This window comes from Falco punctatus (assembly GCF_963210335.1).
Source record: "Falco punctatus genome assembly, chromosome: 3".
Lineage (NCBI taxonomy): Eukaryota > Metazoa > Chordata > Aves > Falconiformes > Falconidae > Falco > Falco punctatus.
In genome coordinates this window covers 99,429,202-99,452,990 of record NC_137582.1, presented here as the reverse complement: position 1 = coordinate 99,452,990, position 23,789 = coordinate 99,429,202, and the positions used below count along the sequence as shown (strand labels likewise).

The 23,789-nt window shown below is 42.2% G+C and overlaps 1 long non-coding RNA gene across 2 annotated transcripts in view; it reads left to right on the top strand.

Moving 5' to 3' along the window:
• LOC308060149 overlaps positions 1 to 23,789 on the top strand; it is a 181,262-nt gene that overhangs the window by 39,643 nt on the left and 117,830 nt on the right. For both annotated transcript variants that reach the window (XR_013926620.1, XR_013926621.1), the window contains exon 1: positions 1 to 23,789. This exon is cut by the window's left edge and continues 39,643 nt beyond it. This is a non-coding gene — a long non-coding RNA (uncharacterized lncRNA).

Sequence of the window (23,789 nt, the reverse complement as noted above, 5' to 3'; positions counted from 1 at the left end):
CACCAGTTACCTCCTACCATCAGAGCACGCTGTGAGGAACTGAATGGTCTCACTGAATTTACCTCATATGTAAGTCAGTGCAACAGTGACATGTCAGGCCACAGACTCATCCAGAAGAGCTTAAAGACAGTCTGTGAGGCTTTGGATGAAGTTGCCTGCAGCACAGACACAGCAGTCCTTCCCCTGTCCGGTGCCCATAGCCTGAACGCCCACAGAGAGGCGGCTGAGGGCAGAGTCAAGCGGTGGGTGATGCTACTTTGTCAGCTGGGCAAGCCTATGATTGCTGGCCAGAGTGGGGACTTTACTACAGGAGTGAGTGTTGACATGCTACAAACAGAGGTTTGAAACCAGAATGTGCTTTACTACATGTTTGTATAAATACTGAATCTAATGAGGAGGAGGAAGTCGTACAGCTCTGACTCCCAAGTACCCATTGACTCTGTTTCCTGAGAATTTGAAAAGATTAAAAACAAGATTGGTGTAAAGAGAATCCTACTGTGGTTTCTGCAATGCATGTTTTCTGCTAATAACACCTGGGAGGCAGTGCGAAGTAACAGCTGAGGTGCTTAAGGGCACCTCTAGTGCCATCTACCTCCTGTGCACATCTGTGGATTTGGGCATGCATCCAAAAGGAGGCTGAGAAGAAAATCAGGCAAAGATGAGCCCATTGCAACAGGAGGAGGAGGAGATAGTCCTCTGCCGCTGAATCTGTAAGTTTCTGGGTGTAACTTGGGCACTCCAAGGTTCAGGCTATTTGCCAAGTGTCTGAGTAAGTGCAGACCTCAGAACAGCAGTTTGATGCAAGGGAGCTGAAATTGCTTCTGGTGCTACCGGGAGGAAATACTGCACCTGGGGTGCCTCATGTGCCCCTCGAAACAAGCAGTTGCTAGTAGAGAGGCTCTGCAAGACTGAGGTGGAGATGGTGCTACCTCATGCCCCAGCCCTGCTGGGTGACGGTGTGTGCAGAGCCTCGGTGTCTGGGTCTGGTACAAGCGGGTCTAGCAGGTCCAATGGTGGTTTTGTAGGGAATTTGTGCTCGGGTACCACTGCCGAATGGAAAGCTGGTGTTGTAAGAGAGAATACAACACTGGAAGTCCCAAGGTGATGGAAGATTAATGAGTAAGGGTTAGGCTTGCAACAGCTGCTTCTTTCTTTCCTGCATATAGACAGTAATGTTATGCAAAGAGAAACATATTAACCAAATATTAAGTCTGTCTTTGTTTTTTTGTGGTTTTGTTTTTGGTTTTGTTTTGTTTTGTTTTTAACACAACAAAAAGCAGCATGTGACAGGTTCCTACATCTAAACCGGAATAATGCAGTTTTCCAATTTCAAGCTGAATTGAGCTGCTACTGGAATTTCAAGAGAAGATTTTGTACAGCACCATCAGCTTGCATTAGGATTTAATAATGAAACAAAGACTTGGTTTCCATGCAGAAAAGTTTATCTAGGAACAAGATCTTGAGCAATTAATGCAGCTACTGCAGCCACAAGACCTAAGGTGATTTACCCAATTTGAGGCTTGCAAAGTAAGCACTGCATATTTTCTGTTGTTAATTTTTCACAGTTCATACTTCAGCATAATGATCTGTCTGTAGCTGGAGAGTATTTTTGGGAATGTTCAATCTGAAAATTAATTTGCTTCATCTGTAGTGACGTCTTCTTTGTGTTTGCTTCCTGCGAATGTTCCTGCTGTCAAGTTTTGCTGGCACAAATACGTAAAGACACCAATTTTTTAAACTACATGCACAATTATTTGTGCTGGAAGTGCATGTGCACTCTTTCATTCAGGAAACAAAAAAAATGTGTAAATACTCTCAATTAACTGATAGAGTTTGAAAGGAAAATATTGAACTGTCTGTGCTTGCACTTGCAGAGAGTTGAAATAGAGATTTGCCCTCAACTCAATTGGATACTTTCAAGTGAATTTTAAATTGCTGGGGGAGGGGGTGGGTGGGAACTGAATTAATCCAATAAATTCCTTATAGTGAGTTATTTGTTTAACTGTTTAATATGCAATTCAAGCTATTACATTTTTGTTATTTGATTCTTCCATTTGGCTTTTGTTTTTTAAAGCAACATGGTCTTTTTATGAAATCAATGGCTTTCATTATCTGGTTCCTTTTTTTTTTTTCTCTCTCTTTTTTTTTTTTTTTCCCTGTGAGATGCTAGGTATCAAAGGCAAATGTACAATCATTGTGCTATTTTTTCACCTTGCCACACTGAAGGAGCCTTCTGTACGTTGCTTTCTGAGAGAGACAAAAGAGACCAACTGGGAAGCGAGGCCCCAGAGCAGTGCAGCTCAGCAGACAGCAGATTGCTAATGGCACCTGTATTTCAGTTTACAGTAGTGACTGCTAACAACAGTGTGCTCTGCTTGATTTTTTTTTTTAAACCCCCCTGTTCTTTCCCTTACTCCCACATGCTTAATTAGAAAATCTGATGCAGCCAGAGACGTTATCTGCCATACTGTGTATGTTAGTGAGGAATGCAGTCTTTGATGTTGCTGATAAGCTTTTCTGTGTTGTGGGTAGTTAATTGGTAGTGGAAAGGAAATGTCTGGACTGGTGTAAAAGGAAGCTTCCTAACTGTCTCTCATGCAGCTGGTCTCACTGGTTGATGAGCCAAGGTGTGGTATTGATGTAGCAGTGTTGAGGAGGTCCTGCCAATATTGCCCACCCCCTAGCAGAACTGTGCAGAGCACCTGCACCTTTGGAACTGGTTCTGAATTCTTCTCGTCTTTCATCTTGGTAAGGGAACAAAAATAGGAATAAAACCCAGTTCCTCCCAAAACCTGGAGGGCCAGATTTCCTGCTGGTATAAATCAACATGTGCATGTGCACTGTATTCTCTCCTCAGGTCATGCTAGTCCATCAGCCCTTTGAGAGCAGGGAATGTGGATGATGAAGCATTTGTAAAACAGTGAACTAAGCCAATGGGTTAGATCCTCGCAAAACTCAAAATAAGATCCTCGAGTTTATTTGTGGTTTGTTTTCTGCAGCTTTCAAGCCTTATTTTGGTTTTTTTTTCAACATTATTTTGCCCTTTAATAGAAGACAACTACAAAATTCTAGCTCCCTATTAATAATCCTACAAATTGTAGTAAAATCTTACTTTATTCTTCTAGTTTAACTAAACAGTGGAAGGATCACTGTCTTTCCCTGGAGGGCAGGGCATATTTGGGGATTTTGTTTTTGGTTTGTTCAGCCAGTATTAGATCATCTGGCTCTTTCTTAGATTTCTAGCTTTTTGCTATTATTGCTCACAAAACAACTTTCTTCATCCAGTAATAGATTATTGTCACTGTGAAAGGTCCTTCTGTTCATAAAGAACTTTAAAGTATTTGTCCTGGTTCTTTGGCTCTGTGGGCTATTGGTTTGTTCTGTCTTTTTGCTTCCCTTCTCCATTTTCTGCAATGTTTATTTTCTGTTTTATTCTTATAATTTTAACTTTCCTCTTTCTCCCACTTGTATATATGCATTTGAAAAATTACAGATGCTTTCACTGCCATTGTAAGCCTGGCTACACTTCTGTAACCGGCATGATTCTTTTTTTTAATCATTACACTGTGGCTTTTGAGGTACCTACTAAAATATTTTTAAGCTCTTGCCAACTGTCATCTTCCCATTTTATAAATATATATATATATGAATTGTTTGGGTTTGGTTTTTTTGTTTGTTTGTTTGTTTTCTTTTTTCTTTTTTCTGCTGGCTGGACCTGCCCCTAATGGTATGACCTTTGAAGAGCACCAAGTGGGAAGGTAGCTGGTCTGACTGTGCTGTGTGAACATAATAGATGTAATGGAGCCGTGCTCGCTTGTTCGTAAGCAGCACTAGATTTTAATTCTGTTTCTGTTCCTTCTCAACTGCCAAAATGGCATGTAATATAGAATGAAGGTCCTCAGTGAGACCCAGACACCTCCACCCCTCCTTATTTTCACTACATTACTATGATGTACTTTGGTTGTTTTCTTACCCACCCACCCCAATGTGGAATTGCCAGGCTGGCTAATAATTGATGCTTTTCTTGCTGGGAGTTCCATGGTGCGTGGGTTAATTGAAGGGCTCTGGCAGAGCTGCCAAGCCCAGTACTGACCCTCCTTGCCATCTACTGTGCGTTGGTAGCCCATGTGGTATGCAGGCTGCTGCTTTCTCGGCTACCCTGGTGCATGGATAGCAATTACATGAGAGTCCAGCTATGTAAAAGAGATCCAGAGCAGCTCAGAACAGATTTTCTGTGTTAAACAATTAGCAGAGTACTGAGACATTAACCAGATGTGCTACCTTTTGGGCCAGTTTTTGCAGTCTGGTTCACAAATGTATGGTAGGAGAAGAGATTCAACCTGTTTTCCCTCTTCATACAACGGCAAGGGAAAACCGTGATACTGAGAATGCCAATGAGGAGAGCCAGATGGTTAGCTATTCTTGGTCATGCGCCTTTCACAGTGTTGTGCTGCCCTTCTTGCTTTGTTCCCATCTGTATCTGCAGTGTTACGTTCCATGTTGAAGGGATGCTGAAGCATCTAGAAAGCATGGGTACACAACAGAGGAGAAAACCTCGGTTTTGTCCAAAATACCACATTTGGAATTAAGGCTGAAGAGGATTTCACTTCCATGATAACTGGGTGGTTATAGTGTCCAGCTGAGTTAGTGAAGCGTGCAGCATGATTTCCTTTATCGGTGGCAGTAAGAGCACCCACCAAGAAACGTCACCAAACTCCCAGGCTCTGCCAAAGGGTAATGGAGCATGTGGGAAAAGGGTTCATCCAGATTAATTCCTCTGAGAAGACAGGCTGAGGAAAAACTTTGCAGGGAAGGTCTTGGAAAGGACAAAAGAGAAGATGACTTAGGAAACATCTTATTCTTTCCAATTCATCCGTCTGGTCCCTAGCTCAGGTAGAGGGATGCTACAGTGCTGATGAGCATGAATGCCCAATTCCACTTCTTGAATCCCTGTGAAACAGGAAAGTGGGCAGCTCAGCTTGCATGCAGCGAGGGAAGCACATCACAGCCACATCTGTGATCAACCTCAAACTTTCCCATCATGACAAAGTCTTAAATCAGTGACTGCACACAGAGCACGACAGGCCACACCAGTTGCAGGGTGTATGGGATGATGACGTCTAATAGCTAGTTCAAGGTGCAATTTTTCAATTTGGAATACAAATGGCTATACAAATTGCTAAGTTCTGCATTGCACAAGCTATTAGTAATTTGCATTTTGGCTTGCTAAATACATACAGCTAGCAGCATGCATTCACCACAGATTGGTAACTCTTGCTGGTGTTTGCAAAGACCACAGCCCTCTTAAAGGTTTTGCAGTCATCACTCAAGAGCACATCTGAAGGCTGGAATAGTGTGACAATCCCTGCTAGGGCTGACAGTGTATGAGGATGATTTTTGCATTTTCTCTTCTTTTTTTTTTTTTTTCTTTTTCTTTTTCTTTCCTGCTGCTACTGACTCATCCGCTCTTTTTGCTGTCTGTTTATGCTCATTTATATGCACTTACTCAGCTGACTGGTTAAGTTCCACCACCCACTTAAAACTGCAATGAATAATGTTGTAGGCCTGGTGTCTCACAAGTGCAGGCCCCTCACACATCAATGTCATTACTGGAATTGCTTTCACTGATAGCGGCCACATGGCAGGTGTACAGAGAGCAGCCTGCAGAATGAGCAGCACGAAGAGCATCATTCATCAGGTTTGCTTACAAAAAGTCATTTTGTCTGCTAGTGTGAAAATGATGTGGTTCCCTTACTCCTCCATTCTCTTCCTTCTGCTGCCCATGATGGCAACACATGTTTTTCTCACTCTCTGGATTTTTTTACATGGTGGTTTTAAGTCAGGACTCTCCAGATGGGACTAGGTTGTGTCTTGCTGTTGCGTAGAACCTTTGAAGAAGGTTCAAGGAGTCGCTGGTGCTTTTGCAGCAAGCTTCATTACTGCCACATGCACCAGACCAGTCTGATACATCTCTAGTCAAAGACATTCTTATCTGCGTAACTCCAAGCTGGCTGCTCAACTTAAGCCATTGCTTAAATTTAAGGACATGCTTAAATTTTGCCTGAGCTGGACCTCACATAGCGCCATTGCTACTCATTGGAGGGTGAAGTCTACTTCTTAACAGGACAGGGTAGCAGTAGCTTTGCTCTGGTGGGGTTTCTTCTTCTGCATTATTATTCTTTCATCTACGAGGAAGGAGCCTTCACCACACGTGCTACTGTGCCCAGCGACTTGATGGGGATGCGACTGATTGGACTCAGCCTGCGCTTGCTTTATTCTGTATGACTTGAAGTTCCTTCTGGGTATTGATGGTTTATTTGAACTTTTATTTCAACGGAGTGCCTCTGCTTGCATGTAATAATCACTACGATGAATCTAGTAATCTTTTGTGACCTTAAGAAGGGCAACTGAACATCAGCGTTAGATTTAAAAGGGTGAGTTGTGGTGATTGTTCTTAATTGAATCTGAAAGACAAAAAAGACTTTAAAGATCTCAGCTGGCATATGAAAGAATGCCCTCTTCTTGTTCTAGGTTGTATTGTCTCATTAAAATGCCCTCTTTCCTGTAATCACTATTTCACAGTTCAGCCATCTCCAGATACTGTGAAACAGCTGTGCAAAGGTCAAGTACAAGAGGGCAATGGGAAAAAAAAATGACACCACAGCTCCCAGGGTTTCCAACAACCCTGTTAACAAATTTACTGAGACAGGGCATAATTTTTACTGACGCTGCCCATTTTTTACTGACACTGACTCTTAAGACTCCATAGGGAGCAGATGCTGACATCTCTCTTGACTTTGAAAAGCTCATTGCTGAAACAAAATGGTTTTATGCAAAGATTTACATATAGTGCCTAAACATTAAACAGGGGATCAATAGTTCTTCAAGTCTGAGTAATGATCCCACATGGCAAAGCTACATTTTAATTAATAAGAACGCATCCATACTTCATCTCTGTACTTTTTTTTTTTTCCTCTCCCCCTGTCTTGGAGGGAATTGGTGCATCTAGGGTTGGTTCAGGCACATCCCTGTTTCTTACCACATACTAGCCCGAGTCTCCTTGGGCTCTGATTCTGCTTTGAGACTTGGGCAGACCGACCTGCCACCTTTATGACTCTTCAGTGAGGCCAGTGGGGCTTGGTGCAGGTATCTGTGTAGCCTTGCAGATCTTACTGTAAGATCAAGCCCTTGGTTGAGAGATAAGGGTGGCTGATAGATCTCAAAGAGCTTGTCACCTCCTGGATAGATTGCATTGAAAATAGACCTCATTATTCAGAAATGAGTCATCTGTTTCAGCACCTTGCTTAGCTTTTGTCTCATTGATTTCTCTGACTGTTTGCTGTTGACTTTTCAGTCCTATGTAAACATGGTTTTGTCTGGTTCACCTCTTAAACCTGACCAGCAAACTGTGCTCTGTGTGGTGCACTTGCAATTTTTTTTCCCCTTTTGCTGCTTGTGTTCCCTCTCAGTTGTTGACTGTGACTGGAAAATAGGCGTACAAAGCATTTTGCATTCTCTGAATGTACCACACAGTAATTCTGCTGTCTGAAAACTCTGTAATGTCAATAATTGATGCACTTGAGAAGTGGTAATTAAATTAGTTAATTATGCTGGTAAAATTACATGCAATTATGTGACTGCAGGGTATGTTTAGTAAATTAGGCTTTCCCATACTCACTACATATTGTGGTGCCAATTTTGTTCCTTGATGATTAGGTAGCTTTTGATACTTCTTAATTGATTTAATACCTGGATCTTCATTAGCCCTCGATTGCTATGCAATGTACGTCTGACATTTTTCTCTCTGATATTTCACAGAGTATCGTTCATCAAAAAAAAATCAATCTATACATATATACATATTCCTGTCAGATGTTAAATCATCAGGACTTCGGGGAAAATACTCTCTTCTACAAGTGTCTTGCGGTGACTTGCCCACTAGTGTGAGATGCCAATCAACTAACTGTCCCCAGGAACCCTCTAATATAGAATGACTGATTTCATTTATGTTTCTCTTGAAAGATCCAAATAAATAGGTGTCTCAGGGAAGATTGGCACGGTGACAGCTGTTTTAATGACACCTGTTAGCTTTGCAGAGAGCAGTGAAAGGTTATTAAAAGGTAACATTAATTCAAGTAAAAATTTCAAGGGGGGTCGGATTTGATTGTGTCTGCTGCATAGGTGGGGTTTGCTGCTCTTCATTCATACTTGCTCAATATTTTACATGTCAGAATCACCTCCCAGCAGATGGTTACCTTTGTGCGGGCTGTGTTTACTATTACAAACCTTTCCCAGATCTGTTTGTCTCCACACCCCATATTTCCCCCTACCAGCACATACTCTATTGCTGTCAAAAATGATGCTTCTGGGTATGATCCTTGTTTAGGGATGTTAGTGACAAACTGTACTGAAGGCTAAAAGCCAGACCATGTAGATTGAGCTACAGTCTTTTCTTTCTGTTCACAGGGCACAGGCTCTGTGGGAGAAAGGAAAGGGTAGGGTAGAGCAGTGGCTTGTTCTTTGGCTTTGGAGTCATGAGGAATGTAACACTGCCTTTACCTGAGCCCAGCCTGGCACTGTGCTGGTATCGGACGCGGTGGGATCTGAATGACAGAGCAGTGAAGCAACTGGACTGAACTGACCTGAGAAGAAAAGGTCCTGCTACTGCGACGACTTTAGAAAATGATGGATGGCTGTATTGTGTTGATGTAATGTTTGTGGGAACTTGGTGCAAATATAGACAGGCAGGACCCTTGGTTTGTCAGTCAACTTTTTTGGGACAGACAGACAGACAGACAGACATCCCCCCTTTCTTTGTCCCTGTCCCTCTGCAGTGCCGTTTGCCAGGCTGCTGGGAACGTGGAGCCAGCGCTTGTGCCAGAACATGAAAGGTGCCCACACTGACGACGTGGAGCATTTCCACCCAGGGAAATGCCTCCTGAGGAAGGGCGTTCGGAGGCACGCAGGTGGCCTTGTCTGAGCTCTGCTTCTGAAAGGAAAACCAACTTTCTTGTACTTACCTGTGGCTGCTGTGGGGCAGCTCTATGTTGGCTTTAATATTAATCCAGGGGGAGTCAGTCCACGTTGCTCCTGTTTGTTTAGTCCTTTACACTGTTTTCCATTTTCCTGCTTCCTCTCAATGTTCATCAATAAATCCCACCCTACAAACTGTAGGTTTGCCCAACTCTTTATATAGTGAGCGTGCATCTCGGGCTTAAAACTTTAATGGAAGAGAATTTCCAGTATTTCCAGAGTGCTCAGTAATGCCTAGAGGTGGCAAGCTAGCTGGCTTCTGAATCCCTATAGATCATGGCTCTTTGGACTTGTTCGTCTTGGGGACTGAGGCTGTCTACTTTGCAAACACAAGGAGACTTCTCAGAAGAAGGACTTTGTTTCTCCGGACTCCTAAATCAGTGCTTATAAGGAGGTTCTTGTCTCTGTGATTACAACAATATCACAGATTCCTGAGCTGGTTCTGTAATTTTCAAGCTTACAGTAAAATTGAAGTTAACGGAGTACTACTGGATGTGAAAAGCTTCCTATATACTTGCTGTAGCAGCAAGAACTGTGGCTCTATTTAATAGGCTAATGGATACTTTGAAAAACTATACTTTTTTTTTCTGTGAGAAGAGCTCCCCTTAAAATATGAAGGAATAGAGACAATTACAAGGAAAATGGTGAAGAAATGTGCAGATTTAAACGCGAAAGCTCTCTCCTAAGGATGTTAAGAGGGATGTAGAGAGAGAGAGATAGGACCTCCTGCAGGCATGTAATGGTCTTACCAGTGAGTCTGTTAAAATACCACCTGCTTTGCCTGGCAATCTCTGATATTCAACAACTTTGTTCAGATTTCCGTGTTTGGAAAGGTGCTTGAATATTGCAAATGAAGGAGAGATCAAACCTAAAATAACTGTAGGAGAGCTGGCAATGTGCAGAAGCTTCTTGTTTTTTTGTTTTTGGTTTGGTTTTTTTTTTTCTCTTTTCTTTAGTGGATCTACCTGGTCCTTGCAGTCTTCTGAAAGCAGTGCATTCAAAACAACCTATCTTTATTTGGCACGTTTGTGCTAGTGAAGCTGGCGTGCTACCTTGTTAGCTGGCATAATGCCATCCCAACAGATGGACAGGAGTATAGACAGCCAGGAGACCATGTACAAGCATCAGTATGTGTGTTGAGGGCAAGATCCCCTAGCCAGAAGTGTTGAAATGCTGTCTGTCCTGTGTTTCTGTGCTTGCGGCTAAGATGATGTACCAGCCCTGAGTGGAATTAGCTGCACTGGCATGAGCTCATCCTTCACCTTCAAGGCAGGAGTTGCTCTGACCACAAAGAATTTGGGTTACTATTCTACCAGGTATTCCTGTGTGAACTCAGGGGATTCCTAAAAAACACTAATGCTTTCTACATAGCAAATAGTTTAAAGTATAGTGGGGCCAACTTTTAAACTCATATGTGCAGTAGGTCATACCCCTAACGGCCTCAGAGAACACAGAGAGCTCCATCAGCTGTGACAAAATGAGAGGGGTAAGTGGCCAAGTCCAGTTCTGCACAACTCATTGCTCCAAGATTTCTGCTCAGCTTGGAAAGTGGGCAGAGCTCATCTGTAGATTGCAGCAGAAATTTATGGTTAGACTTCTCCGGACATCTTTCATGCTGTTTGTCTTTGCCTGAAGAGACAGTATTTTCCCAGTGGGACACACAAACCCACATCTGTTTATGTTAGGTACTTCAGTAAAGTCAAGTAGTTGCTTGACTGCATTTATGGAATCAAAGAAGAAGAAAAGATTCATCTAATGTGTAGTCTAAGGGGCAGAAGGAAACCCACGCCTCCATAAGAGGAGGCAAGTTCTTGTTGAACTCTAGTCAGCTTGAAATTTGGGATTCAGACAGTGGCTGTTTAATTTGGGAATGGCCACTTTTGGTTTAGTTCAAATTTGCTTCAGGGTGCTGTAGGGTAAACTGAAAAAAACCCCACCACCCCTGCTCATAACTGAAATGAGCACTTATTTGTAAATGTATTGCTAAATTGGGTTACATTTACCAGGATTAAACTGTAATCAGAGTCCAAATATAGACTCTATCTAGATTCCTGCTTGAATTCAGTTCATTTAAAGAACTGGCAATCATTTCAGAAGAGCTGTATGGTATTTTTAAAACTGTACAGAAGACCCTGATAGGATGCTATGAGGCAGCCTGCAAGGAACTGGGGTCTGCAGTTCAGGGGTCTGCACTACTGTGAGTAAAGGCAGACAGCAGTATTAGCGGTATCAGATTTACGAAGCCAGTGCTGTAGTATTTCGTGTTTGAAAAAATATCTCTGCAACCATAGCGTGTGTTTAGATTTCTCTTCCACCAACAAAGTCTTATATTCAGCTTAAGCTGAAATGTTTTCACATGGAAAATCCTGTCTTGCCATAGGTGACTAGACAAACATTTTTGTCCCAGACTTGCTGGGGTCAAGGTCTGCTTTGGTACACACTAATCATGTGATATCTCTTCCTCACAGTGTAGTAACAGATATTTTAGGATAACTTTGTATGAAAAACCTGTAATTATATTCTGCTAATTTTAGCAAGTAGAACTAGTGCTGAAATGGCAATATTCACATTTGTACACAAGCAAGCCAACAAATGAATTTGTTGCCTAGAAATGTGTTTAAACATAACACCCAGTACCCCCTGTATTAAATAGCCATTGGCAGCCTGAATTGCAAACGGTCCTGCAGATAAGCCAGCAAAGTCACCAGTCAGGGTCCAGGATCATGTTAGCTGGATGAAATATTGAATGACTTAGTCCTAGTTCACTTCCAAATAGGTGTATGTGTGTAGGTAGAGGAAATGTCTGTTGGCCTGAGCGCAGCCTTGTTTTTCTTGCAAGATTGTGGAGATGTCTGTTAGACTGGGGAAGAGAAGGCTCAGGGAGGATCACATCAATGTATATAAATACTTGAATGGACGGTGCAGAGAGGACAGAGCCAAGCTCTCCTCAGTGGTGCCCAGTGACAGGATCAGAGGCAGTGAGCACAAGCTGAAACACAGAAGGTTCCCTCTGAACGTCAGGAACCACTTTTTTACTGTGAGGGTGATCAAGCACTGGCACAGGTTGCCCAGGAAGGTTCTGGAGTCTCTCTCCTTCAAGCTATTCAGCAGCTGTCTGGATGTGGTCCCGAGAAACCTGCTGTAGGTGGCCCTGCTCGAGCAGGTGGTTGGACAAGATGACCTCCAGAGGTTACTGCCAACCTCAACCATTATGTGGCATGAAGCTAATTGCTGTTGAGAATGAATTTGGATCATATGTGCCAGACCTCTCAGCCAAAGGTAATTTAGTGCTTCCCCACCCCACCCCTGTGCCTCTTGGTTATCTTCAGAAGGTAGTTAACATTATCTGTATTCATCTTATCAGCATACTCCCTCCTTTTACCTGCAGGAAGTGCTTGGGATCAAAGCATTGCAGAGCAGCTGAAATGGGCTCGGCAGGTCCTTGGTTCTCTATTAGTGCTGTTAGTGAGTTCTTGGTAAAACAGGTTCTTACGTGAAGGCACAGGAGAAAGCTGTACCTGTGATCTCTGATCACTCTTTCCAAGTGTCACAGCTTCCCCTATGGGGCTCTCTGGGTGTATCCCAGTGAGAGGTTTGGACCTTTGCATGATAATGGTCTCTGTTCCATCTCTCACTCTGGAGGGAAGGAAGAGTGCCTTGCTCCCTAAGAGTCCTCTAGTGTGCATATATGCATGTAGATTTCTCTGCTTTCTCTCTTCAGATGAAGCTTCACATCCTCCATGTCACAGGTTAATCAGTCTCCCTCCATCACCCCATCACCATTTGCAACTGAGTTACAGCCATAGGTTTAGCTATACCTGAGACCGGCTGGAAGCTTTCCTGGGCAGCCGGCACTGCGTGCCTGCTGGGGTTTGTAAGGACATGGCAGTGGTCACACTAGCTTCGAGCAAAGGTCCGCCTGTCTCAGCAGGCTCTCTCCAGCTGTGGCTGCGGGCGGGCTGTGTAACAAAGAGCAAGGGGAGCGCAGGGATGCCTGTGTGATGCTTCACCACAGTAGCCCCCCATCCCTGCCTTAGCTGGAAGTGTTTCCTGTGGCCTTACTGACCCTCATGGGATTTATCTTCCAAAAACTCACCAAATTTTTCCCCGCCAGCGTTTAGCATCTGCAGAATCCTCTGGAAAGTGATCGTACGTGTTTCTTTACTGTTGTGTGGAGAACCGCATAGTCACGTGTCAAACCAACTACTCTCTCTCCCCCCTCCCCCCCCCCCCCCCCCATTTTTCTAAAGAGACAGAGAATGGGAGAGAAAGAAAGCATCAGAGATTCCTGTCCCTTCTGTACACTTGTGATTTTACAGGCCTGTGTTACCTTATCCTCCCTCAGTTTGTTTTTTGTTTTTTTTTTTTAACCTGGCTTGAATTACTCTCAGTAACACTTTCCAAATGAAACTATCATCTATTTGTCAAGGTTCTTATCAAAACTGGGCAGAAAAAGGTTGAAAATGTGGAAAACATGAATATACCTAGGAATCGGGCATGTCTGAAGTGTTAGTCATCTGTCCCGATGCAAACAAATGCTTTTTGTTCCTCTCTTTTCTCCCCTACCCGCTTCCTCTTCTTCAGGAGATCGTTTTAGGATGCCTGGGATAATTTCTCTGTGTGTAAGTTCTGAATGAGGCTTGGGAAGAGCATTCTCCCAATTAATGACATAACCATTGTGGTTCTAATTGCTCCTGTATTGTTCACCCAGAAATGTCTTATCACTGGCTGTATTTTAATTTCCCACTGAGTCTTTTTAACTGGGTGAGTTCAACTTTGAACCTCTGTCTGGCCAGATAAAGCAACGTCATGCAGATGAATTCAAAGTGTAAATACTAATGTACCCCACTTCTTACATACTTGTTCTTTTCTGGGTGTATCTTTTGCCATGCTGAGGAACTAGGCAGGAATACTCTTTGCCTACAGTATGCTATGCACCATGACTTGCAGTGATAATGTGATCACTTGTATATCCTTAAACGGAAGAGAAAACCCACTTAATAAGTATAATCTTCTGTACAGATCTGTGGGGTACCAATCTGATTTCACTGACTCATCCCAAGTCCACACAGATTCATAAAGCTCCACATACAGTGCAACTGAATAAGCAGACGAGTGCTAGTGCATATTAGCTTGCACTATATATATGTACACTAGACATAAAATCTTAACAGTAGGCTTAACAGCAGGCTTTCCACTGGTATATTCTTGTCCTTTGCATGTTACGTTTTAAATTATAATTAGTAGCAACAGGTGCAAGCTAGATTCTAGCTGCAGAAAAATAAAATGCAATTGGGTAGCTAGCAAGGGAAAGGAAGGCAGGCAGCAAGGGAGAGGAAGGCAGATATCGGAACAGTGCTGCAGCAGCTACAGTACAGCGGTGTGCTGGGCTGGCTGTGGCTTTCCTGAGCCATCACAGGTTGTCTGTTATTTGTATTGACTTCAGAGATGGTTCCATTAGAAAGATGGAGTGCAAGCGCTCCACACAAACCAAAAATGCTTGTTTACTCTTACAGCTTTCCTTTCATCTCTGTTACTTAATGATTCAACTCACAGTGACTCCAGGATCAGACCTTTAGCTGTTCAGTAGCAATGTGGGTGCGTTGCAGTAGCTTTGATGCACTGGCTGGCTTTTTCATCGTTCAGATAACCTTTCCTCTGCTTGTCACCACTCCGATATATGTTTAGCCTGTTGGACACCTGTAAATATGCTTTACTACAGGTCTGGGGTTTTTTTTTTTTTCAGTCTGAGATTTGATGCAACCGGTTTTCTGTCACATAGATTCCTTACATGAGTCCTGTCTATTGATTTCTGATGGGAGATAGAGCAGGAAAGTCCAGGCAGAGGGTTTTCCATAGGTCGAGATTACACAGTTCAGAGTAACTATAATGTCTCAGTTTGCCACTGCAGTGGAGCAATGGCAGAACTGTCTGGCGTTCAGAAATTATGGCGTCTAGGGCAACTATATATTTGAGGTTTAACTTAATGCTGTCCCAAAGGCTTTGGAAACTGGAATTTGGATGCTGCCACTATGCTAATATATCACAGTGATACCTATAGAAATTGGTGGCTCAGCTCACAAGTACTGGGTTCTGTTGGCTTTGATAGGGAGAGAAGGAGAGTTGGAAATTTTGCAGGATGAGGTCTCTAGGTAGAGTCTTTGGGCTGGTATTTAGTGTCTTGTCTGGGTTCTGGTGCCACCAGTCCCAGATATTTAAAAGATGTTAAATTAATTCTACAAAAGGTTGATGTTGTGAGATGCAGAAAAATAAAGCAAATTATTAAGTGATAAGGGTTGTGTGTGTGTGGTATGTTGTCTTTTATAGTCTCTTCTGGGTTTTAAGTTTCAATGAGCCAATTGGGTCACGATTTCAAGTGTGTGGGTTGTTTTTGTTTGTTTTGGGGTTTTTGGACTTTTGTTTGCTTGTTTGGTTTTGTTTTTGTTTTTTACACCACTGTTAGTTTTAAAGAGAAGTTGCAGGTCTCACAACTGCTAACTTTTGAGAGCTGGAGATTTAACCAAAGCATCAAATACTGTAACACTTAGGATTGAAACCATCAGAGCTGGTAAGACTGAGCTTTCTTATTGCCAATGTATTTTATAGGCATGATCAATTGTAGTGGGCCATCTAAAATGCTGTAAAAAATAAAATGTAATAGTATGTTCCTTCAGTCTGGTACAAAGTAGTTGAGAACATGTTGAGAATCAGCTATACCTATCGAACATGTCCAGCCAAACCCCAAAAGTGTTATACATGTTAATCTGTTTGTACTTGCAAAGCGAGTGTATATATACAGAGTATTAGAGTGTGAGCTCTCTGTGAGTATTTGAAGAGAAAAGATTTTTGTTTATTTGCACAAGGAATACTTTTATTTTACAGTGCATGAAAAGTAACCCTAACTAAGCCATATAAAGGCATATCACATCCTTCAACTTTGAGACTCGCTTATTTCTTGATTATATGCCAAACACAAATTCTAGTTCCTTGTGTTTTACTTACAATAACATTAGTGTTTAATTCTACAGACTCAATCAAAGCTACACTTAATATAAAGAAAACAAGTTCTCTATTTTATAGCTGCATTAAATACTTTCCCCTAAAATGGTTTAGGGGGGTGGTTTTTTTTATTTATGGATTTTTTTTTCACAAAGCTAGAGACTTTGTCTTGGTTTTAGTACTTTGTATTTATAGTGGTGGAATGATCATTTTCTGGTTGATTTCACATCGAGCTCTCTCAAAACTAGTTGTAATAGTTCCATGCTCTTTAAATCTTTTTCTTTCTATCACTGCTGTTACAATACATTATACTTTATATTCTTAAGCTATTAACTCTGAGCTCAGTTAATGATTTGTTGGTGGTTTAAAGGAGAGTATCTGGGTCGTTTGTATTGGTATTAGCTTTTATTTTTTTTAAGAATGGCAAATAAAATAAAGAATTCCAATAGTGGGAAGACAATAGCAAGGGATTTGTTCCATGGGGCTTACACATAATGTAGTGATCTTGACCTAGTTTTGGGTTTGTTTTCTAACTTTTTTTTTGGACCAAATGTTGCATGGTGTTTAGTAGTTAATGGTGATTACTTTTTTCTTGGAAAGGTGCAAAGGATAAATGGGTTTGGGTTTTTTTTTCCTGGATACCTTGTCTCCGGTGTTTAAGGAAGTTTGCAAGTTACTTGTGGGCTGTTATCATTCACCTTGGCACCCAATTCGGGTTAAAGGTGCAAAATCAGAGACTCTGAATATCTCTGCAGGCTGGAGAAGTAGGATCTGCTTCCCAGCAGTTGCTGGGATATCTGAAGTCCCTGCTCAGCACAGGAACAACTGAGCAAGCCAGGCATCCCCCTGAAGAAGCAGAGTGCTTTGGGGTCTACAGGCATGACAAATCAGAGGAAGAAACCTGTCTCCTCTCAATGACGGCAAGTCAGTAGTCTGGATTTTGTATCCAATTTTGAAGGCGGGGTGTGGTCAGAAGTCACAGCTTTCCTTTGCCCTTCCTTTACCCAACACAGGCACATGCACACTGATTTATAGGAACAGAGATGGACAGAAGCTACATTGCCACAGCTTTTCTGGAAGCGTGGGTATGAGTATACTGGAGTGCCAGCTGGGTTTGGGCTGCGGGGTGATCTCTAAGCAGATGATGGAGAGGGAGTAGAATAAACCCAGGAGGGGGAAATGAGGAATGGAAAGAGGGCTGTTTCCCCATCCTCATATTGTGCTGGTTCGTGAGGCTTTGCTTAGATAGGAAAAATCTCTTTGCTGTTCCTGGACTCCCAAAATGATGTGATGATGTGTGGCAACATTACACCTCAAATGGTGCAGGACCCAACGCACTCTAAGCATCCTCAATTAATCCTTGCATCCTAGGTTGGGACACTGCTGAGATGCTGCCTTGAGGCTTGCTGAAGTTTTTTGACCTGACTATAGATATATGGAGTTCCTCTGTTAAATATGTTAAGCTCTTGTGTCCAGTGCCTCATTTACCAGGTGCTATTTCAGTTTCCCTCTTAGCTCCACTTTCACCGCAGGACAAAATGCCATCTATCCTTTCTTACTCTGGGACTGACTGACACTTTACTGCCTTAACTAAGTGCTGGTCCCCCTGTGTTTTAGGCCTCTGTTTTCTGATGTGTAGTTTCTTCTTTCTCCTTAGCAACTGTACACACACAAGGTAGCGTCACAACCTTGGGATGAAGAAAATACATTTTAGATAGACCAAACTGAGGGCAGAGCTGCACTGAGCCACAGACGTGGTTTTGCTTTTTACTTGAGGAGCTGGATATGGAGGGGTTTGTTCAGGCTTGTGATACTTGGTACTTGCTGCACATGTGCTTCCATGCAACAAAATAACCCAAATATTTATATTTATTGAATATTTCTACTTTATTATACTTCACTGTACTGGTCCATGTGTGAAAGTCATATAAGAGCACAGATGATCAGATCAAAGGTTTAATCTCAGATTTCTTGTTGCGGAGGATGTGATTCTGAGGCGTGTGGTCTGAAGGACAAAACCCCTGACTCATGGCACAAATTGGGAAAGATTTCACAGTGAAAGGTCAGAAAAGCACACCACAAAAAGGTGGAGGCAGAGGGAGGAATGGGCTGTTGAAAGGTCTGGGTTTTGGCTGAAGGATTTACGAGCAGGCAGAGCAACTGAGCAAAACCTCCTAGAGCAGGAGAAAGAAGACAGTGTCCTTTACTGCAGCCTGTGTTTTGGCACTCCTCTTTCTCCCCATTAATAGATAAATAATTCTATGAAATGCAGGTTTTCTGCTGAACTCCTCCAGGATCTGGATCTAAGTACATCTGGGTAGGATTCTTATCGTCACCTACCATACCCTGCTTCTTTTGAAGAGAGATAGTCTTCCTCTCCACCTGCTGCAAGTATCCTATATGTGATGAGCATGCACCTGGAGTATGCACAAGGAGTTACCATCTACTGGTTTCTGACTGTAAGCAACCCAAGAAAAGGTTACAGCTTTTCACCTGTATCAGGTGAAAAAATCAGGATTTTTTCCATCCTCCATGGGCTACAGAGGTCATGTTGGTGCAGGTATTCTTTTGAGTCAAAATCTGTCAACTCAAATATATATATATATATATATATATGTATGTATATATATATATATCTTTAAACCCCATAGTACTGTCATAAAAGAACCTTTGCAATTACATGTTTTGCATTGGGAAACACTTCAGACATCTGGCCTTGTCTTCCAAAGCCTCTAAAGTTTGTAAGCTATTTCATGTTAGGTATGTTCAGGTATGGATCTAGTCCTTGCTGTGCTCTTCCAGGGCTTTCTTAAACTGCTAAGCATGTGTGCTTAGGGAGGATTTAAAGTCTAGTGCTGTTTCCAAAGCAGAGCCACCAGGAGTTTACTACTCCATACAAAACTGTTGCTGTAGGTGTTTTGTCAATGGGAGAAGATATTATGATGCTGTTTTCTGGAAGCACTGAAATCTGACCTATTTTAGAACTATACTTTCCCCACCTTAGCAGTCTCTAATCTTAGCATCATTTTTTTTTTTTTTAAAAATCTTAATATTGCAGCTGGATGATACTTTTTGTTTTGTAAGGCATCCCTCCCAGAGTATCTGCCATCACTGTCGGGATAAACAGGATACTGTATGCACTCTGGTGCAAGTGTAGAGGTAACTACATTGAGTAGGAAATGGAAAGCAGAGTGGAAGTGGAGCACTTTGTGCGGTGCTTGCCTCTCTGAGTAGACTTTTGCAGTCAGGATAGCAGAGGTACCAAGGCAAATAGCAAACAGTAGTAGGAGAGAGGAGAAATTGAGGGGAAAATAAGGTGGAGAAAGGAGATTTTGTGGGAGCAGGGGTTTGCATTCTGTTGCTGTTGAGTTCTGTTTGTGCAGGTAAATCGGTGGATCACAAAGCAGGTGTAGGGAGTAGAGAGAGAGAAAGAATTTTTGCACTGTTAGAGGTGAGAATCTGTGAAAGGATGGAAAGAAAGCCAGTACTTGTTGAATACAGTTCACTGGCTGGCAAGAGTAAGCCCGTGAAGGGTTTTAAAACAAGGCAGTCTATTTTGATCTGAATCCCACAATGAAGTGAAAGGCAGCGTAATAGTCCAGCACTGTCAAATCCAAGTCTTTAAAGCTCATGAGTTTTCTCTCCCTGTTTTATTACAATATCTTGAAATTGGTTCTAAACGCCACAAAACTTTCAGAAATAATCTTGAGTGATTTTTGTTTCTTTTTTTTAAAACTTCATTCTTTCTTTTCTTCCCAACTTGTCAAATTTCAGCTTTCTCTGAGACCTTGCAGAGCACCAAACCCAGCAGAAATACTTACGCTCACGAGCCTGTGGTGTTTTAATTCAGTCTGACAGATTCAGCTCAGATGTTACACTGATGACTTTCTAAATGTCATGTCACAAATTATTTGCTAGAAGTATTACTTTTGTTTCTCTCTTCAATTTATACAGAATCTTTCATCCTCCTTGATGAAGGCAGATTGGGTGGTTTGGTTGGTTTTGGGGTTATTTTTTAGTACATTAAGAGAATCATCTACAGCACTATTTTTAATAGTCAACCTCTACAGATTCAGAGTGAAACTATGGAAGTGTGCAATGGCCTGACGGTTCCTAAGTTGCCATCAATAATGTTGATCTATGCTTGGTTTATTTTTTTTTAAATAACTTTAGCGCAGGTAGCGTGATGACAGATTATAGACCTCTTCCGTCCAGGTAGTGAATCTTTTTACAAATGTGACTGGTGTGTGGTTATAGAGTTCTGTAGTAGCATGTCTGGAGAGAGCAGCGATTCAAATGCAAAGCAGTTCTGACCTTTTTCAGTAAAGATGTCTCTGTGCAGTCCATCAGGCTCTGCAGCAAGTTTTATAACTAGCACATCAAAGTCAACTCGCTGCTTTTAATTGTCCCTGAAACAGTAGTGATAACAAATCACAATGAGGATAAACCTTTTCCTTTGTGTACATTACGTTGCATAACAGCTGTTGTCCTTCATTTCCCATTTTGATCTCTATTTTCATAGAAAGTCTCCTAAAATCCATGTGCGAAAACCTGGCTGTGCGTTTCTTAGGGCAGGCTGTGTGCACCTTTCACAGGTCCTGTGCTGACGGCAGGAATGACTGCAGGAATTCCAAAGGTGTGTTTGGCACAGGTGCGAAACTTCTGATTGTGAAAGGAACATAAAACCCCTTTTCCATTTTAAAGAGAGGAAGAAAAAAATTAAGAGGTGAAAAAATATTAACATTTCCATGGTAACTTGAAAATTAAGTACTTTGCTCTTGGTCTGTTCTGATTTCACTTTGAAATAAAACCTTTAGAGCCCAGGCTGTAAGTTTCCTGGTTCAGCAGCAGCTCTGTTTCTCAAGTACAGGCTGCTTGCCAGTCCTGCAAACTAAAGAGAATTTGGGAACCCAGAAGTCCTAGATCATCTATGCCAGCTGTGAGATGTTATAGAGCTTTGGGTTCTACTGTAGTGCCAAGAATGGGGACAGAAATTTCCTGATGTGCAGGGCAGGCAGCAAAACTAGCTCTGAGTTATTTGGGGGCTAGATGCCAATTTCTGCCTTGGTTTTTTTTTGCACCCTGCTTCCCAGCAGGGCTGGTGGTTTTGTTACTTTGTTGTGCCCCATAGGCAAAGAGCCCGAGCTGGTGCTGAGCCTCCTCAGGCCCACAGAGCCGCCGTGTTACCAGTTCCGAGGCAGCAAGCCTGCAAGCTTGGGAGGCCCTGACTACGGATGTGATTTGACTGTGAAAAGGGTTGCTATAAGGCATTACTGAGGCCAGAAGATTTAGCAGAATTAACCAAGGGATTGAATGCTTTTGTATAAATAACCAGAATATCCAGAATTGTAGTTGTTAAGCTAAAAAAAGAAAACAAACAAAAAACCCAAAGCATTTTGGATGGGTATAAAGACCTCAAGGTTTAGCATTTAACTTTTAGGGATCGTGACGAAAACCCCTTCTTAAGGGGCGACGCATCTCAAATTCCCAAATATTACCTCTAGTAGGTTTCCTTGTTTCTTTTTCTAAGACACTTTGTAGACGGCTCGGACCAGAGGCAGGGTGTTAGAACAGACGGGTCGCAGGTAAGATCCTGTGTGTCACTGTTTATCTGTCTCCAGTGGCTTCCTCTGTTCTTATTCACCACTAGAAGACTAAGAAGTGATTTTGGTACGTTTATTTATTTGCAAAGCATTATCCAGCATTACTAAGGAGATGTGCATGTGAGTAAAGTGTACATTGGCATGAGCCCCTCTCGTTAGTTGGACATCAACAGCAGGTGCTCACTGGCTGTACTTGTTGTTCCACTGATCGGGCATCTTCACAGAAACATGTCAAAGGGTGGCAAGGAAAAGAAAAATCTCACCTTTCATTAGGTTTGCTTCTGTGGGCTGAAGTTATGACTCGGCTTGCAGGCACAAAAAACACCCAGAGTACCACACCTCCCTGGCAAATCCAGGTGCATGAGCACTCCAGAGGCTTATTCTTGAAGGAAATCCTGGAAAGGCACTCATTCTCCATGCCTGAATAACATCTCCAGTTGTTACCTCAGGCATTTTTCTGTCCAGCCCTGTTAATAAAAGTGTGTCATAGTGAACCGTTGCTTTACTTGCAATAGCATTGCAGCACATGAAATAAAGGTCAGTAGCTGCGACCTAAAAAGCTTAACAAGGGAATGCACAGATTTTTTGAAAGCAAATGGGCTTTAGGCAGTGGTGCCCAGTTCTTACCTCTTTGCAACTGAAAACTTTCCAGCATCCCTTTCCCAGTTTGAGTGGGAAACTGAATGCACTCAGGGAAGGGAAGTGCTGGAGACCCCTGTGCCGTCTAGCAGCAGAGTTGGCAGCAGAGCTGTGCCTGCTATGGCCTCCTGCTCTTAAAAGAAACAATCCTCATTCTTCAGGATTTCATACGTGTGGATGGGCTCCCAGTTCTATTTCTTCATGTTTTGTTTGTTTCTGATGATCATCTTTCGAGCTAGGGTTCGTTGTGGAAGTACTAAAGTATCCCAGAAACATGCACTTTATAGGATTGCCAGACAGGTTTTGTGCTTTTAATCAGCTAAAGTAAACATCTGGTTCTTTGAGGGATGGTTCTGCTAGCTCCTGAACTGTGAACATGGGCCAAATGTCCTCAGACTGGGTGGAAAAAGACTCATAAAAGGTAGAATTAATGAGTTCCTGTAATCTGAGCAAGGCTCATTGACTTGCCAGATCCTACATAACCATTGATTTAAGCAGCATGAATTACAGAGGCACTATCAGCGCAAGTTGCAACTTTATTTTGTCTGGTATAAGTTGCTGCATTTCTTTATCCTTCATTTAATGAGGGACGCTTTGAGGTTAGAAAGTGCACTGGAAGGTGCTAAGCAAGTGAAATGCTATGATTCCTGCTAAAACTTTGACTTCAGACAAAGCTTTTTCTGTGTAAGACAGAAGAATGGGTCCAGCCATCATTTCCTTCCTCTTCTGTTCTTGTGAATAAGAAAGCGAGGATATTGCAGTGTTTCATACACACACACATGTGTGTGTATATATATACATATATGCAAGAGTTCTACCTGCCTGCAAGAGCAGGGAGCTGACTTGCGCTGCTGCTTGTTCTGCTATACCACAACTGCAAATGTCACAATCCTTTCTTTGTCTTTTGTACAAAGATCTGCGGTTAGCTGTCAGTGACAGTCACATAGTTAAGCGACACTCAGATAATAAGCTCCAAAGCAAAATCTTTTCTTTATTGTAACTCCTTTAGCTATCCCTGCTCACAGCAAAAGCTTGGGGAACTTTAGCAAGATTTTTATTTTTTTATTTTGCTATAGTGTGTGCTGCTATACATTAAAGTATATCTTTGGTGCCAAAAGGGACATCCATTGAGATCTAAGCGTATTTCCTTTAAAGTGATTCTTTGTACACATACCTACTTTTTCCTGTCATCTTTATCTGCTCCCTCTGCATGAGAAGAGAATGCAGATTTTCTTTTTTTTACAGGTCAGGAATTTTAAACCCTGTGGGACAGCAGACAAATGCACTCTCTGGGATAGCTAATGATTTTGTTCTGTTGCTCACATGAAAAGCTATTTTGCCTTGATTTCAGCTTTTGTTCTAGGAGATGCTCGTTCCAGTAAAAATGGTAAATAATGGAAACATTTTTCTTTTTTGCAGATTCATTAATGGGCACAGGCCTCCCAGTTAACTGCATTACTGGAAATAAGGGGAGTATCCCACTTGCAGAATGATGCTGGGATTAGTGGCTGAAAG